Source organism: Halichoerus grypus, chromosome 9 (genome assembly GCF_964656455.1).
Source record: "Halichoerus grypus chromosome 9, mHalGry1.hap1.1, whole genome shotgun sequence".
NCBI lineage: Eukaryota > Metazoa > Chordata > Mammalia > Carnivora > Phocidae > Halichoerus > Halichoerus grypus.
This window is the reverse complement of record NC_135720.1, coordinates 71,491,998-71,509,735: the sequence shown is the minus strand read 5'-3', so window position 1 is coordinate 71,509,735 and position 17,738 is coordinate 71,491,998. Positions and strand designations below refer to the sequence as shown.

The 17,738-nt window shown below is 38.4% G+C and overlaps 1 long non-coding RNA gene and 1 pseudogene across 1 annotated transcript in view; one reads left to right on the top strand and one right to left on the bottom strand.

Annotated features, from left to right (window-relative positions):
• Positions 1–17,738, top strand: part of LOC144378817 (uncharacterized) — a 284,835-nt gene that overhangs the window by 93,720 nt on the left and 173,377 nt on the right. The window contains exon 4 of the long non-coding RNA XR_013440930.1: positions 7,515–7,629. This is a non-coding gene — a long non-coding RNA (uncharacterized LOC144378817). The remainder of the gene's footprint in view (positions 1–7,514; positions 7,630–17,738) is intronic.
• On the bottom strand, positions 8,631–9,232 carry LOC118541941 (cilia- and flagella-associated protein 276 pseudogene; annotated as a pseudogene).

Sequence of the window (17,738 nt, the reverse complement as noted above, 5' to 3'; positions counted from 1 at the left end):
ATCCCCACTTTTTGTCCCCAGATGAGGTGTGTATATTTGCCTTTGGGCATTTTTTATGATAGGTGGAGGATGATATTGGTGGGTTTATGGCATTATATGTTGACTTTGAAAGAATTTGTTTTCAATCTATATCTCTTACTCTCCATTGTATTTATTTGTGCAAGTTTGGGGTTTCCTTTATTTTCTTTCCTTCTCCTCTTCCTCTTTCTTCTTTTTTGCTGTAATAGCCACCACTTCTCCATGCTTTCATACAGATTTCCTTTCTCTTTTTAATCTACTAAAAATTATTAAAATCTCTTGCTTTCCTGTTCTTTTCATTCCCTAAAATTAATATATTATGCTTTAGGAATTAACATGAGCACCCAAAGTGAGTTGCTGCCTGGAAGGAAAGAGTGATCATTAGGACTTGGTGGAAATGAATAAACGTTAATTGAAAGGAATTCCATGGAAATTTTCCCTTGTAGCCCACACTGGTAATCAAAAAGAGAGCAAAAAATGAGTTTGAAGAAAAAAATATACTAAATTACTGCCAGCAATTTCTGTGCTCACAGATAAGCTCACTTATTTTTCTATTCATTTTCCAAAGATGTATCAGGTTACTCAACTGCTTATTGAGCATCTAAAACAAAAACAAAACCCATTGATTCAAACAATATATGGTCTTGTAGAACATTTGGAAAATGCATAATACCAATAAAATGGAAAAATTGAGCAGACCTATTAACATTTTGGCAAATTTCCTTAAATTTAAGTACATCCATATGCATTTTTTAAAAATTAAGATCCTATTACAACCTTACCCTCTATTTTTAATATTCTTTTTAACTTTTAATTTAAAAAAATTTTATTTTATTTACATTCAATTAATTAACATATCATATATTATTAGTTTCAGAGGTAGAGTTCAGTGATTCATCAGTTGCATATAATACCAAGTGCTCATTACATCGAGTGCCCTCCTTAATGCCCAACACCCAGTTACCCCTTCCCTCCACCCACATCCCCTCCAGCAACCCTCAGTTTGTTTCCTATAGTTAAGAGTCTCTAATGGTTTGTTTCCCTCTCTGATTTCATCTTATTTTAATTTTTAATTTTTTTAATTTTTAATTTTTAAATTTAATTTATTATTTGTTTATTTATTTAGAGAGGGGGAGAGAATGAGAGAGTGGAGTGAGGCGCAGAGGGAGAGGGAGAGAGAATCTCAAGCAGGCTCCATGCCCAGTGCAGAGCCTGATCAGGGCTTGATCCCACGATCCTGAGATCATTACCTGAGGCAAAATCAAGAGTCAAATGTTTAACTCATTGAGCCACCCAGGTGCCCCCACCCTCTATTTTTAATTAGAATTATATATTTAGAACTTCTACAGTAGTAAGTAAGTTTATAAATTATAATTTTAATAGTTGCATAATATTCCATTGTATGAATATATGATAATTTGATTCATTCCCTATTATGCGACATTAGGAAATGTCTAGGATTTTACTATTCAGATAGTGTCGCAACAAAATTAATTATATATTGCTCTTTGTCTACATCCTGATTATATTAAAAAAATTTTTTTTATTAACATATCATGTATTATTTGTTTCAGGGGTATAGGTCTGTAACTCATCAGTCTTACACAATTCACAGTGCTCACCATAGTACTTACCCTCCCCAATGTCCATCACCCAGCCACTCCATCCCTCCCACCCCCCTCCACTCCAGCAATCCTCAGTTTGTTTCCTGAGATTAAGAGTCTCTTATGGTTTGTCTCCCTCTCTGGTTTTGTCTTGTTTCATTTTCCCTCCCTTCCCCTATATCCTCTGTCTTGTTTCTCAAAATCCTCATATCAGTGAGATCATATGATACTTATCTTTCTCTGATTGACTTATTTCGCTTAGCATAATACCCTCTAGTTCCATCCACGTCGTTGCAAATGGCAAGATTTCATTTTTTTGATGGCTGCATAATATTCCATTGTATATATATGACATATCTTCTTTATCCTTTCATCTGTTGATGGACATCTAGGCTCTTTCTGTAGTTTGGCTATTGTGAACATTGCTGCTATAAACATTGGGGTGCACGTACCCCTCCGGATCACTGCATTTGTATCTTTGGGGTAAATACCCAGTAGTGCAGTTGCTGGGTCGTAGGGTCATTTCCTGATTTGTTATTTTTAGCCATTCTGACTGGTGTGAGGTGGTATCTCATTGAAGTTTTGATTTGGATTTCCCTGATGCTGAGTGACACCTTTTCATGTGTCTGTTGGCCATTTGGATGTCTTCTTTGCAGAAATGTCTGTTCATGTCTTCTGCCCATTTCTTGATTGGATTATTTGTTCTTTGGGTGTTGAGTTTGTTACATTCTTTACAGATTTTGGATACTAGCCCTTTATCTGATATGTCATTTGCAAATATCTTCTCCCATTCCGTCGGTTGTCTTTTGGTTTTGTTGACTGTTTCCTTTGCTGTGCAAAAGCTTTTTATCTTGATGAAGTCCCAAGAGTTCATTTTTGCCCTTGCTTCCCTTGCCTTTGGTGATGCTTCTAGGAAGAATTTGCTGTGGCCGAGGTCACAGAGGTTGCTCTTTATGTTCTCCTCTAGGATTTTGATGGATTCCTATCTCACATTTAGGTCTTTCATCTATTTTGAGTCTATTTTTGTGTGTGGTGTAAGGAAATGGTCCAGTTTCGTTCTTCTGCATGTGGCTACCCAATTTTCCCAACACCATTTGTTGAAGAGACTTGTCTTTTTTCCATTGGACATTCTTTCCTGCTTTCTCAAAGATTAGTTGACCATAAAGTTGAGGGTCCATTTCTGGGTTTTCTGTTCTGTTCCATTGATCTATGTGTCTGTCTTTGTGCCAGTACTATACTGTCTTGATGATTACAGCTTTGTAATAGGGCTTGAAATCCGGAATTGTGATGCCACCAGCTTTGCTTTTCTTTTTCAACATTCCTCTGGCTATTTGGGGTCTTTTCTGGTTCCATAAAAATTTTAGGATTATTTGTTCCGTTTCTTTGAAAAAAGTTGATGGTATTTTGATAGGGATTGCATTAAATGTGTAGATTGCTCTAGGTAGCATTGACATTTTCACAATATTTTTCTTCCAATCCATGAGCATGGAATGTTTTTCCATTTCTTTGTGTCTTCCTCACTTTCTTTCATGTGTATTCTATGGTTTTCTGAGTACAGATCCTTTGCCTCTTTGGTTAGATTTATTCCTAGGTATCTTATGGTTTTGGGTGCAATTGTAAATGGGATCGACTCCTTAATTTCTCTTTCTTCTGTCTTGTTGTTGGTGTATAGAAATGCCACTGATTTCTGTGAATTGATTTTTATATCCTGCCGCTTTACTGAATTCCTTTATGAGTTCTAGCAGTTTTGGGGTGGAGTCTTTTGGGTCTCCACATAAAGTATCATATCATCTGCAAAAAGTGAGAGTTTCACTTCTTTGCCGATTTGGATGCCTTTTATTTCTTTTTGTTGTCTGATTGCTGTGGCTAGGACTTCTAATACTATGTTGAACAGCAGTGGTGATAGTGGACATCCCTGCTGTGTTCCTGACCTTAGGGGAAAAGTTCTCAGTTTTTCCCCATTGAGAATGATATTCACTGTGGGTTTTTCATAGATGGCTTTTATGATATTGAGGTATGTACCCTCTATCCCTACACTGTGAAGACTTTTAATCAAGAAATGATGCTGTACTTTGTCAAATGCTTTTTCTGCATCTACTGAGAGGATCATATGGTTCTTGTTCTTTCTTTTATTAATGTATTGTCTCACATTGGTTGATTTGCGGATATTGAACCAACCTTGCAGCCCAGGAATAAATCCCACTTGGTCGTGGTGAATATGTAAATATGATGAAGGGATGGAATATGACTGTAAAGATGAAAATTAAAAAAGATCTTAAAAAAGGAATTGATAAGTTGGTTGAAAAAATAATGAAAAGAATTAAAAAAAAAGAGAATGTGATCAGGCGGGAGACTAGGACAACATCATACACTAGATTTAGAGTATATTTTGGTCTGCTAGAAGAAACTGTATCCCAAAATTTTAAAGAAAGAAAAACTTATATGTATACAAAAAAATAAGGTTAAATACAATGAAGAGATAGAATCTAACTGAAAAATGAAAAATTTAAAAATATTTTAAAAAAGGGATTGATAAGATATTGGTTGAAAAAGGAAAGAAGAAAAATTCAACTAAAAAAATAGAAAAAGAGGGCGCCTGGGTGGCTCAGTTGGTTAAGCGACTGCCTTCGGCTCAGGTCATGATCCTGGAGTCCCGGGATCGAGTCCCGCATCGGGCTCCCTGCTCGGCAGGGAGTCTGCTTCTCCCTCTGACCCTCCCCCCTCTCATGTGCTGTCTCTCTCATTCTCTCTCTCTCAAATAAATAAATAAAATCTTTAAAAAAAAAAATAGAAAAAGAAAAAAGAAAGAAAATTTAAAAAATTAACTTTGAAAGACTAAAGCATCATGGGAAAAAAGCCATGAATTCTATGTGCTGTATTCCCCTAGTGCTGGGGTTTTGTCATTCTCATTGATCGGTAAACTTGGTCCTGGCTGGATGTTCTTGCTGATCTTCTGGGGGAGTGGCCTGTTGCAGTGATTCATAAATGTCTTTGCCAGAGGCAGAATTGCACTGATCTTATCAGGGGCCAGGCTAAGTAATCTGCTTGGGTTTGCTCTCTGTAGGTTTTGTTCCCTGAAAGCTTTCCTACAGCTTTGGAAGATGAGAGTGAAAATGGTGGCCTTTTAATCTCTGGTCCCAGAGGAGCCGAGAACTCGGGGTACCACTCCTCAGTGAGCCCTCAGAGAAAAGCAGTTACTCCTGTCTCCCTGGTCTCTGGCTGTGCTCTGTCACCCGGCCTGTGGCCCAGCGTTTCTATCTCTGGCACACAACCCTGTTTGGAGTCTCCAAACCTAGCAGATTCCTGCGGTGTGCTTCCGCCCTGCTTCTCCCAGGGGAGGAAGGAGAGTCTCCCTGGATCTGCTGCTTTTTGGGTCCCTGCTCAAAGAGCAGGGGCCCAACTGTGCTGTGGATCACAGTTTATGGCAACTGCGAGCTGAGAGCCCACTCCTCGGCTCCATCTTTGCAACCAGCTTCCCCGCTCCAATACCTGGGAGCTCTGCCACACTCAGGCACCCCCAGTCTTTCTGTGACCCCAAGGGTCCTGAGACCACACTGTCCCAAAGAGGGTTCCACCCCCCGCTTAGCCACTGGAGTGACGTCCCTCAGGGGAGCAGACTTCTACAAGTTCTGATTTTGTGCTCTGCTGCTCTATCATTTGCCGGTAGCCAGTTGACAGAGGCTCCCTCCCTCTGTGGTCTGTCTTCCCAAATATCGCCTCGGATTCACTTCTTTGCACGTCCTGCCTTCCAGAAAGTGGTCGCTTTTCTGTTCAGAGAGTTGTTGCTATTCTTTTCTTTGATCTCCTGTTGAGTCTGTAGGTGTTCTGAATGGTTTGATAACTATCCAGCTGAATTCCAGGGACCAGACGAAATTTAGGTCTCCAACTCCTCTTCCATCTTGCTCCTCCCCATCCTGATTACATTTTTTAGGATAATTTTCAAGAACTTAATTTAGTTGGCCACAAAGCTATGAACCTACTTTAGGCCTCTAATGTGTTCTGACAAGTTTTTCCAGAAACTCTTCATAAAATTTTGAGAATTCCTGACTTATCACACTCTTCCCAACTCTACTATTAATTTTCAAACTAATCAGTTTTAAAACATTACCAGTTTTGCAAGTGCAAAGTAGTATTCCACTTATAAATATCCTTGATATTATAATGTCTCATAAGTAATTTATTGTTGGGTATTATATTTTTATTTTTATTGAAGGAGCCAAATATATTTTTAAAAATTGTAATACATTTAATATTTCCTCATTGTTTTCTTCTCTGTGTTTTTTTTAGTCTTACTTATGTTTTCTTTCTTGGAGATTTGAAAGGTATTTATCTACCTTAAATCTATGACTGATTACCCTGAAAGTGTTTGAACATATATTTATCTACATCTTTAGTACTGTAAAAATGAAGGATAAATATTTGAATTCCTCTTTCTCACCTTTACAGGATGAGGAAATTAGTGTGTTTTTTCTTATCCCAGCTTCTCCTTATCCTCATCATTCCAGCTTCTGTTAACATCCTGGAGTTTTTTCTTTAAAATGATTTAAAAATTACTGTTTTTACATCACTTATCTGCTCTTTCAGGAATTATTTTAAGATTTGAATTTAGTTTTTGTTACAACTAACAAAACTAGTTAGTTTTGTTAAAATAACAAATGTTAAAATAAAAGTATTACATCCACCACTTAGATTTTAAGTTTATGGTTTCAATGTTCATTTTTGAAGGCTTATTTAAAGCATAATTTCTGTATTGAATTTTTATTAAATTAAATGATATCAAATTGCATTATATTGTAATTTCTATTCAAGTCTTAGTTAGCTGGAAAATAAGTTCAATTAAAAAAAAAATAAAAACCTGTGAGTGGTTTATATTCTGTGACCATGCACATGTAAGAATGACTTTTTGATTTTTTTGTGCATATGAATAACAAATTATTTGGGATTCAAATTCTTTAGTCAAAAAACTTTTTCTCCAAAAGCCTCTGTTGCTGTTGCTTCACAGTTTTCTGACATTTAGCAAAAAAGAGGACACCCTGCTGGTTTTTGTACATAATTTGTAGGATTTTTTTCCTATGTCTTTATAATTTAACAGTATTATAGAACATCTTGGTGTGGAGTTTTATCATTATTTTGCCTGATACTTTTCTTTTTTAAAGATATTCTTTATTTATTTGAGAGAGAGAGAGTGAACATGAGAGAGTACAAGTAGGGGGAAGGGCAGGGAGAGAGGGAGAGCACAGGGAGCCTGATGTGGAACAGGGAGCCTGATGTGGAGCAGGGAGCCCAATGTGGGGCTCGATCCCAGGAACCTGGGATCATGCCCTGAGCAAGGCAGGCGCTGAACCGGCTGAGGCACCCAGGTGCCCCACCTGATACTTTAAATGCAAGTCTTCGCATATTATTTTTGTAATGATTTCCTCTTCTTTTTTTTTAATATTTTATTTATTTATTTGACAGAGAGAGACACAGCGAGAGAGGGAACACAAGCAGGGGGAGTGGGAGAGGGAGAAGCAGGCTCAATCCCAGGACCCTGGGATCATGACCTGAGCTGAAGGCAGATGCTTAACGACTGAGCCACCCAGGTGCCCCTGTAATGATTTCTTCTTTAGGTATAACTATAATTCTCATGAGTGATTTATCTTCTCTTTTACTTCTTCATTCCCATTATTTGAATACCTTTGTCCTTTTCCTGTACATTCTTGGAAAGCTTCTCAGGTTTGTCCTTTATAAGCAAAGATTGTGTTTTTAATCACAGTGCTAAACCTCTTTTTACTTTCAATGAATATGTTAATTCTCCTATTGCATTTTGTTTCCTTGCAGTCTTTACCTCACACAACCCATTTTCATCTCATGACACTTTAATCTCATTATTTCAATTTTTTCTTTTAATAGAGGCATGCCTGCTTGGTCATGGTTTCTGATCTCTGATGGATACAGAAGAAATTCCAACACCAATGTAATTTCCAGAGACACCTTATTCTCAGTGGGCCAGCAGGAGCTTTTGCAGGTGAGTCTTGGTTGCATGTTTTAATACCGAAGTTTTGAGTCTTTGATCACTTTGAACAAGTCTATTATCTCCCATGTTCTAAAACCGTTTTTCAACCTTGACACTATTGATATTTAGGCCCTGTAATTCTTTGTTGTCAGGGGCTGTCATGTGCATTGTAGGATGGTTAGCAGTACCCCTGGGTCCTACCCCCTAGACACCCGTAGCAGGCATGCTACATGCCCCACCCCACTCTTCAACCCCCATATCTCTAGACATTGCCACATGTCCCCTGGGTGCAAAATTGTATCTGGTTGAAAACCACTGCTTTAAAGGAACTTTGCAAAATTAAACTCAATTTAAGAAAGAAAAAAGATTGCTAAGTAGGATAGAGATCAAAATAAATAAAGAAATCACAAAAAGACATACTTAAAAAGATTTTTTTTTTCTAAAGATTTTATTTATGTATTTGATATAGAGAGACACAGCTAGAGAGGGAACACAAGCAGGGGGAGTGGGAGAGGGAGAAGCAGGCTTCCTGCAGAGCAGGGAACCCGATGTGGGGCTCGATCCCAGGACCCTGAGATCATGACCTGAGCCGAAGGCAGACGCTTAATGACTGAGCCACCCAGGTGCCACCTTAAAAAGATTTTAAAGCAGCACTTATGTTCACAGAAACAACTTGGTGTTTCTAAGAATGGCAGTAGGCCATGAATGCTCAAAGTGGTAGATAATTCTGTGAATAATGCTATTAGTCAGATAATTACATGACAGCAAAGACAGCAAGAGCTGAGGAGTAACAGCCAGGCCACTGTTCCCATCTTCGTTGTGGGACTGACATGGATCTAAAAACCAAAAGGACAACAGTCCCATAGATAAATCAGTATTCTGTCCCAGGACATGAGTTCTAAAAGCAAGATAGTACAGTATATTTCAGTGTCTCCAGATACTCTGAAAATTAGGGACTGAAGGAATGTGGTGGGTGCATGTGATTTTTTTTTTCCCCCAGCACAATTCTATTTAATGGAGGTGGGCAGCAGGATGTTCCACTATGATTAATTTAGTCCAGGGACCTGTCAACATTAGGTAGAGAAGAAGCCACCATCATTCTTTTGGGAGTAGCTTCCATTGGTGGCTGCAGTGTGAGGGGACACTATGGATCCCTGGATGCTGTGGATAGACTCCTTCTTAGGGTTGATCCAGTGTCTGATGTTAGCTCTGGAAGTGATGGAAGGTGGCGGAGGAGGGAGTAAAAGTTCTCCAGGGAATTGGGTCTTGATGATTCCATGGGTATCCTGGGTGGTCTCCTGGTGTAAGAGTATTTCACTTTTGTTCTTGAATGTCCCTGTGTGGTGGTTGTACAAGGCTGCTAAGCGGAAATCCAGGTCATCCTTTAGTATCTCAGGATCAAAAAAATAAACATCCCACCTCATGGAGGTGATTGTGGGAGTTGAGCTGAGCCGACTCCAGGGTTCCTGTTGCTGAGCAAGGTGAGCTGGGTTCTTACATGGCAGTTTCTTGGAAGCCAGGAGTTTTCCCTGGAAGGTATCATCGTTATCCAATGTAGGGTGCTGGAAGGGGTCTCGGGTGAAAGGCATGGTAAAATGCGGAGTGAGCCGCTGGTGTGAGGGCTGGGAAGCCCGCGCAGCCACACACCGGTGCATGTGATTTTTAACGAGCAGTGCGACATGACATGAGTCATTTATATCATTTGATACAAGTTAGTGTTTTTTCTAGGCAAAACTTTTATGTTTTCATAGCAATGTAATCTGAGGCTCACCCCATTTGAAATAGGTTTCACTGTCTAGAAAAGAGTTTATTGTTTAAATTTAACCAGACAAACAATATGATACAACTAATATGATTACATAATTTTTTGGCAAGTATTCTGCATTTTCTCCTTTTAAATTTAAAGGCAATTATTGGCACAGACTTAATTATACTGTCATTTAAATGAATTTGTATCTATATTGGAATGGGTTCAATATACCACTATGAAATGTGTTTTTGCCATTGTTTTCTTTACTGTCCTTGTTCAGAAAGAAAATGACTAATGTCTTCTGGCAATAGCAATTGCAGGAAAAGATGGTTGATGTAGCAACAGAATCCTTCATGAACAACATTCAACTTTTTCTGGCACAGCCTTTTTTTCCTCCTAAAGTCTGTTTTGCTTGAATAGTTTAATTGTGTGTAAAACATTGTCCGAATTTTAGATTTTGGGCAAAATAATCAGAACACTGCATAATGGTTGCTATTCCAATAATGAGTGCCTACATATTTGTCATCAGCCAAAATGTGTCTGGGAATGCAAAGAAATTATGAATCTTAAAACACTAAAAGGGAGTTCAGACAAAACTTTTTTTTTTCCATTTGAAACTATATTTTGGAGGTGCCTGGGTCACTCAGTCGTTTAAGCATCCGGCTCTTGATTTGGCTCAGGTCATGATGTCAGGGTTGTGAGACGGCACCACGATGGTCATGGAGCCTGCTTGAGATTCTCTTTCTCCCTCTCACTCTGCCCCTACTCCACTCCTCCCTGACTAACCCCTGCCCCTCCCCCATTCATGCATGTGGTCTCTCTCTTAAAAAGAAAGAAAAGAAGCAGTATTTTGAATAATGTAGATTGTCAATATTCTTACCATGAACAAAAAGCCCTTGCATTTTTGGCAAGCTAAAAGAGTATAAGACAATGAACTGGAGGAAGAATTCTTTGGCCTCCTTCATTCCCCCTTACCTCCATCAGGAAGCAAAGCCAGATGGTGTAGGAGCCTGAGGCATCAACTATGGAAGTCCTACAGGCATCTGCTTGCCTGCAAAGTATTTTGGTCTTTGACCAAAAGGTGCATTAAATAGGCCTATTCCCCTTACCCCTACCTCATGAGTATAGTTTCTCTTATAGTACCCTTTCGCCATTCCTCTGGAGAGGAGTTGACCAGGGAAAATACACTCTCAGTTTTGGAGTCAGTTTCTAGACAAATCCTCACTGAAGAGCCACATAGTCCTCTGCGCACCTGGGGAGAGGTGAGGGTTAGAGACCTCTATATTAATAGCAAATGCAGCCCCTGCTGTGCCTTTGGCTTTTCAAAGGACCTGTAATGACTGGATACAGCCTGCATGATTGAAAGGGCATCTTTTTATCTTAAAATTGAGAGCTACTTTTCTTAGAATTGCTAGATTCCCATTATAACGAAAGACTTCTATTTTGGTTTTGACCAAACATAAGAATTATTCCCCATAAGAATTTGCCAAACATAAGAATTATTCATGAATGAAATACAGTAAGTAATTCATGAAACCTCAAGAGATTCTAGGAGAGAGCAGAAAGTGACATGGGAGGGGTGAACTTTTTATTCTCCCTTAGAGATTCCTACAGGCAGAAAGTAAAACCTGAGACTGAAGGGTTTCGCTGAGTCATTATGTTTAAGGCTTTTCTGATACTATTACAACTATACTTATGAAAACATTTTTTATTGATTTTATAGTCTAAAGTTTTTTTTAAAGATATATTTATTTATTGAGAGAGAGTGAGCAAGAAGAGGGGCAGAGACAAGCGGACTTTCCACTCAGGGGAGTCGTCGCAGGGCTCAATCCTAGGACACTGAGATCCTAGTGTCATTGATCTGTTCTACTGTTCTTTCGGTTTCTATTTCATTGATTTCTGCTCTGGTCTTTATTATTTCTCATCTCCTGCTGGGTTTAGGCTTTATTTGCTCTTCTTTCTCCAGCTCCTTTAGGTGTAGGGTTAGGTTGTGTATTTGAGACCTTTCTTGTTTCTTGAGAAAGGCTTGTATTGCTATATACTTTCCTCTTAGGACTGCCTTTGCTGCATCCCAAAGATTTTGAACAGTTGTGTTTTCATTTTCATTTGTTTCCATGAATTTTTTAAATTCTTCTTTAACTTCCTGGTTGACCCATTCATTCTTTAGTAGGATGCTCTTTAGCCTCCATGTATTTGAGTTCTTTCCAACTTTCCTCTTGTGATTGAGTTCTAGTTTCAAAGCATTGTGGTCCAAAAATATTCAGGGAATGTTTCCAATCTTTTGGTACCAGTTGAGACATGATTTGTGGCCTAGGATGTGATCTATTCTGGAGAATGTTGCATGGGCACTCGAGAAGAATATGTTTTCTATTGCTTTGGGATGGAATGTTCTGAATAGATGTGTGAAGTCCATCTGGTCCAGTGTGTCATTTAAGGCCTTTATTTCCTTGTTGATCTTTTGCTTAGATGATCTGTCCATTTCAGTGAGGGGGGTGTTAAAGTCCCCTACTATTATTGCATTGTCGATGTGTTTCTTTGCTTTTGTTATTAATTGGCTTATATAATTGGCTGCTCCCACCTTAGGGGCATAGATATTTACAATTGTTAGATCTTCTTGTTGGATAGACCCTTTAAGTACGATGTAGTGTCCTTTCTCATCTCTTATTATAGTCTTTGGTTTAAAATCTAATTTGTCTGATATAAGGATTGCTGCCCAGCTTTCATTTGGTGTCCATTAGCATGGTAAATGGTTTTCCACCCCCTCACTTTCAATCTGGAGGTGTCATTGGGTCTAAAATGAGTCTCTTGCGGACAGCATATCAATGGGTCTTGTTTTTTTATCCAATCTGATACCCTGTGTCTTTTGATCAGGGCATTTAGCCCATTTACATTCAGGGTAACTATTGAAAGATATGAATTTAGTGCCATTATATTGCCTGCAAGGTGACTGTTACTGTATATTGTCTCTGTTCCTTTCTGGTCTATATTACTTTTAGTCTCTCTCTTTGCTTAGAGGACCCCTTTCAATATTTCTTGTAAGGCTGGTTTTGTGTTTGCAAATTCCTTTAGTTTTTGTTTGTCCTGAAAGCTTTTTATCTCTCCTTCTATTTTCAATGACAGCCTATCTGGATATAGTATTCTTGGCTGCATATTTTTCTCATTTAGTGCTCTGAATATATCATGCCAGTCCTTTCTGGCCTGCCAGGTCTCTGTGGATAGGTCTGTTGCCAGTCTAATGTTTCTACCATTGTAAGTTACAGATCTCTTGTCCCGAGCTGGTTTCAGGATTTTCTCTTTGTCTCTGAGACTCGTACGTTTTACTATTAGATGTTGGGGTGTTGACCTGTATTTATTGATTTTGAGAGGGGTTCTCTGTGCCTCCTGGATTTTGATGCCTGTTTCCTTCCCCAAATTAGGGAAGTTCTCTGCTATAATTTGTTCCATATACCTACTGCCCCTCTCTCTCTTTCTTCTTCTTCTGGGATCCCAATTATTCTAACATTGTTTCGTCTTATGATATCATTTATCTCTCGAATTCTGCCCTTGTGATCCAGTAGTTGTTTATCTCTCTTTTTCTCAGCTTATTTATTCTCCTTCATTTGGTCTTCTATATCACTAATTCTCTCTTCTGCCTCATTTATCCTAGCTGTTAGAGCCTCCATTTTTTATTGCACCTCATTAATAGCCTTTTTGATTTCGACTTGGTTAGATTTTAATTCTTTTATATCTCCAGAAAGGGTTTCTCTAATATCTTCCATGCTTTTTTCAAGCCCAGCTAGTATCTTTATAATGGTCATTTTGAACTCTAGTTCTGACATCTTACTAATGTCCATACTGATTAGGTCCCTGGCAGTTGGTACTGCCTCTTGTTCTTTTTTTTGAGGTGATTTTTTTTGTCTTGTCATTTTGTCCAGAGGTGAATAGATGAATGAGAGAACAAAATGCTAACAGGGTAACAATGACCCCAGAAAAATATACACTTAACAAATCAGAAGACACCTGAAACTGGGGGAAAAGAAAGGGAAAGAAAGAAAAAATTAAAAAAAAAGAATATGATCAAATATGATCAGGCTGGTGAATAGATCAGTGCCGCACACTAGATTTTGGGTGTATTTTGGTCTGTTAGAAGAAACTGTCTCCCAAAATTTTAAGAAAAAAAAACTTATATATGTACAAAAATAAGAGTTGATATGATGAAGGGATGGAATATGACTGTAAAGATGAAAATTATAAAAGATTTTATAAAAGGAATTGATAAGAAGTTGGTTGAAAAAAGAGAGAAGAGAAATTTAAAAAAAAGGGGGGGGAGAGAATGTGATCAGGCAGGAGACTAGAACAAAGCCATACTAGAGATTTACGGTATATTTTGGTCTGTTAGAAGAAACTGTATCCCAAAATTTTAAAGAGAGAACAACTTATATATATACCAAAAATAAGGTTAACTACTATGAAGGGATAGAATATGACTCTAAAAATGAAAAATTAAAAAAAGATTTTTAAAAAAGGGATTGATAAGATGTTGAAAAAGGGAAAAAGAAAAATTTAAAAAAAACAGAAAAAGAAAAAATAAAATTAAAAAAAAAATTAACTTTGAAAGACTAAAGAATCATCGGAAAAAAGCCATGAATTCAATGTGCTGTATTCCCCTAGTGCTGGCGTTCTGCTGTTCTCATTGATCAGTAAACTTGGTCTTGGCTGGATGTTCTTGCTGATCTTCTGGGGGAGGGGCCTATTACAGTGGTTCTCAAATGTCTTTGCCAGAGGCGGAATTGCCCCGCCCTTGCTGGGGGCCGGGCTAAGTAATCTGCTCAGGTTTGCTCTTGGGAGCTTTTGTTCCCTGCAAGCTTTCCATACAGCTTTGGAGGATGAGAGTGAAAATGGCAGCCTCCCAATCTCTGCCCTGGAGGAGCCGAGAACTCGGGGCCCCATTCCTCAGTGAGCCCTCAGAGGAAAGCAGTCAATCACTCCTGTCTCCCCGGTCTCCGGCCGCACTCCATTATCACCCGGTCTGTGACCGAGCATTCCTATCTCTGGCACACGACCCTGTTTGGAGTCTCCAAACCCAGCAGATCCCTGCGGTGCGCTCCTGCGCCACTCCTCCCGGGGGAGGAAGGAGAATCTCCCCGGATCTGCCGCTTGTTGGGTCCTTGCTCGAAGAGCAGTGGCCTGACTATGCCGGGGATCATGGTTTATGGCAATCCTGAGCCGCAAGCCCACTCCTTGGCTCCGTCTCTGCAGCCGGCTTCCCGGCTCCGATACCTGGGAGCTCTGCCACACTCAGGCACCCCCCCATCTTTCTGTGACCCCGAGTGTACTGAGACCACACTGTCCCAGCGAGGGTTCCACCCCCTGCTTAGCAACTGGAGTGATGTCCCTCAGCAGAGCAGACTTCTAAAAGTTCCGATTTTGTGCTCTGAGGCTCTAGCACTTGCCAGTAGCCTGCCTCCCCCCATGGTCTATCTTCCCGTATATTGCCTCAGATTCACTTCTCTGCACGTCGTACCTTCCAGAAAGTGGCCGCTTTTCTGTTCAGAGAGTTGCTGCTATTCTTTTCTTTGATTTCCTGTTGAGTTCGTAGGTGTTCAGAATGGTTTGATCCCTATCTAGCTGAATTCCGGGGACCAGACGAAATTTAGGTCTCCTACTCCTCCGCTATCTTGCTCCTCCCCCCGCATGCATTTTTTAATAGCAGTCATTTTCATGACTATACCACAATTTATGTATCCAATCTTTTGAAGGACATTTGAGTGGTTTGCAATTAATTACATCAATAATAATGTTATGTATATTTTCACACATTTCTTAGTGCACATGTGCACATATTTCTGTAGGTGATAGATTTATTGCATTCATGGCCCTGATTCTTCACCCCTCCCCATATCTACAGCCATCCCCATATAACTTTGTATTGTCCTCTCATTCTGAAGCTGGCTGGTCTCAGTCATGTGACTTAACTTTCACTACAGGGACTTTAGCAATAGTAGTATAACCAGGACTTAAAAAGCACCTGTGTTATTGAGCTTCCTTGCTCTTGCTTCTGTGCTATCATCATGAGAATAATGCAAATTTAGCTTAAAATAAGATGGTCTCATTGCCCAACAGAGAGATAGCCACTGTCAAACTCATGGGTGAACTCTGCTAAGTCCTAAAGATGAGCCCAATTGAACCCAGCTACATTACTGCTTTGTAGACTTGTAAGCTAAATCAATGTTTATTGTATATCACTGATGTTTTGTGGTTGTTAATAAAACATCTTTTATGGCAATAGATAATTAATACAGAGTGGAATTGCCAAATTTACTCTCCTATCAAAAATGTGTGAGAGCTCCAATTTCCTCATATCCTCATCAACATTTAATATTGTCAATAATTTTAATTTTAGTCATTCTGGTGGGTGACAGTGATATCTCATTTTTGTTTTAATTTTCATTTCCCTGATGGCTAATGAGATTGAGCACCTTTCCATGTTTATAGGTCTTTTGGACATATACTTTTGTGAAGTGCCTGCTCAATTTTTTTATTGCATTGTCTTTTTCTTATGTTTTTAGGAATTTTTAAAATGTATTCTGTATATGGATATATATTAAATAGATATAGAGTGGATATATGTATTGCAAATATTTTCTTCTGATCATGGCTAACCTTTTAAAAATCTTAATTTTCTTAATGCTCTTGTCAGGTTTTTCTATTAATAATATAATCTTAAAAGAATTGGAAAGTGTTCCTTTTTTTTTTTTTCAATTCTCTGCAAGAATACATTCAGATTGGTTTTATTTCTTATGTGTTTGTAGAATTTACTGGTAAAGATACCTATGCTTAGACTTTTTTTGTAGAAAAAAATTTAATTTCAGACCCTATTAAAAAAAAATAAAGGGCTACTCAGATTTTCTATTTCTTTTTGTGTCAGTTTTGTCAGTTGTTTTTGTTATAGGAATTTTTCAATTTCTTTTAAATTTAAAAATTTGTTGGTATAACTTGTTCACAATATTCTCTTATTTTATTATACACAGGACCTGTAAGAGTGACTCCTTTTTCTTTTCTGACATTGTTTATTTGTGCCTTCTTTTTCTTGATTAGTTCTACTGGGAATTGAGCAGTTTTCCTCGAATAAACTTTTTACTTTCTCAGTCTTCTTAATACACATTTTCTTTTTCATTCATTTCTACTTATCTTTATTAATTCTTTCTATCTTATTTAGGTTTAAATATCTTTTTATCACTATGAATAAGCTATGCTAAATTTTAGGGGAGACTAAGGGAAAAGGTGTAAAGTATATGGATGTATTATGAAAGGGATTCTATTAAATAGATACGTTCTTGTGTTTGGTTCTCCTCTTATCCATATGAGGCTCAACATAAAAAGGGATGTTCCAAGAATTACTTAACCTATGAATTATTTACTTAATGAGAAAATTAGAATTAAGGATTATTATTAAACTATTATACATTAACATTTCTAGAAAGAAATGCAATTAAAAAAGAAGCATTAAAACCCCTTTTTTCCCTAAAGAAGAAAAATATGACCTAAGAATCTGTCAGAGGCTGAGTTAGGGGTGCATGGGTGGTTCAGTCATTAAGCGACTGCCTTCGACTCAGGTCATGATCCCAGGGTGCTGGGATTGAGCCCTGCATCGAGCTCCCTGCTCAGCGGGAAGCCTGCTTCTCCCTCTCCCACTCCCCCTGCTTGTGTTCCCTCTCTCGCTGTCTCTCTGTATCAAATAAATAAATAAAATCTTTAAGAAAAAGAGGACTTTAGTTAAATACAGTTTTGTACACAAGCACATACCTCTGACTCCTACATCCTAGTTTCTCAGTGTGTTAATTTCTCAGTGTGTTCAAAGAAATATGCCGAAATGAATGCATATCTAAACATCTATCTATTATACTTGTTTGCTGTCTTTGGCTTATAACTCAACTGTTAACCCAGGCTTTATCTTTCTGACTCTCCCTAGAGTTGTTCTTTGTGCCTTATTTTAAAAGCTTATTAGTAACTTATCCATCACCTTTCTAAAATGCCACCTTTTGGATTCCAAAGGTCATCAGTGATCCATCTGGAAGTTTTGTTTTAGGAAAGCGTCCAGAATCTACTCCCATTCCTTCCCTTGGTGGTCTCAGCACAAAGGGATGGGGAGACGAGTACAAGCAGAATACTGCTGTCATTATTGTAATTCCCAGACCTCTTCACTGGCTACCAGGTGACTAAGCTTTTCTGATTCTCAAGAAAGACTCTTCCAGAAAACAATGCCAATGTGTAGAAATAAACAAAAAAACCCATCAAACATTGTAGATCCACAAACATGAAGATATTTGCTCAGACCATTACCACAATAATTGGGAAAATAAATAAAAGGTACTTGATATGTAGGATCAGT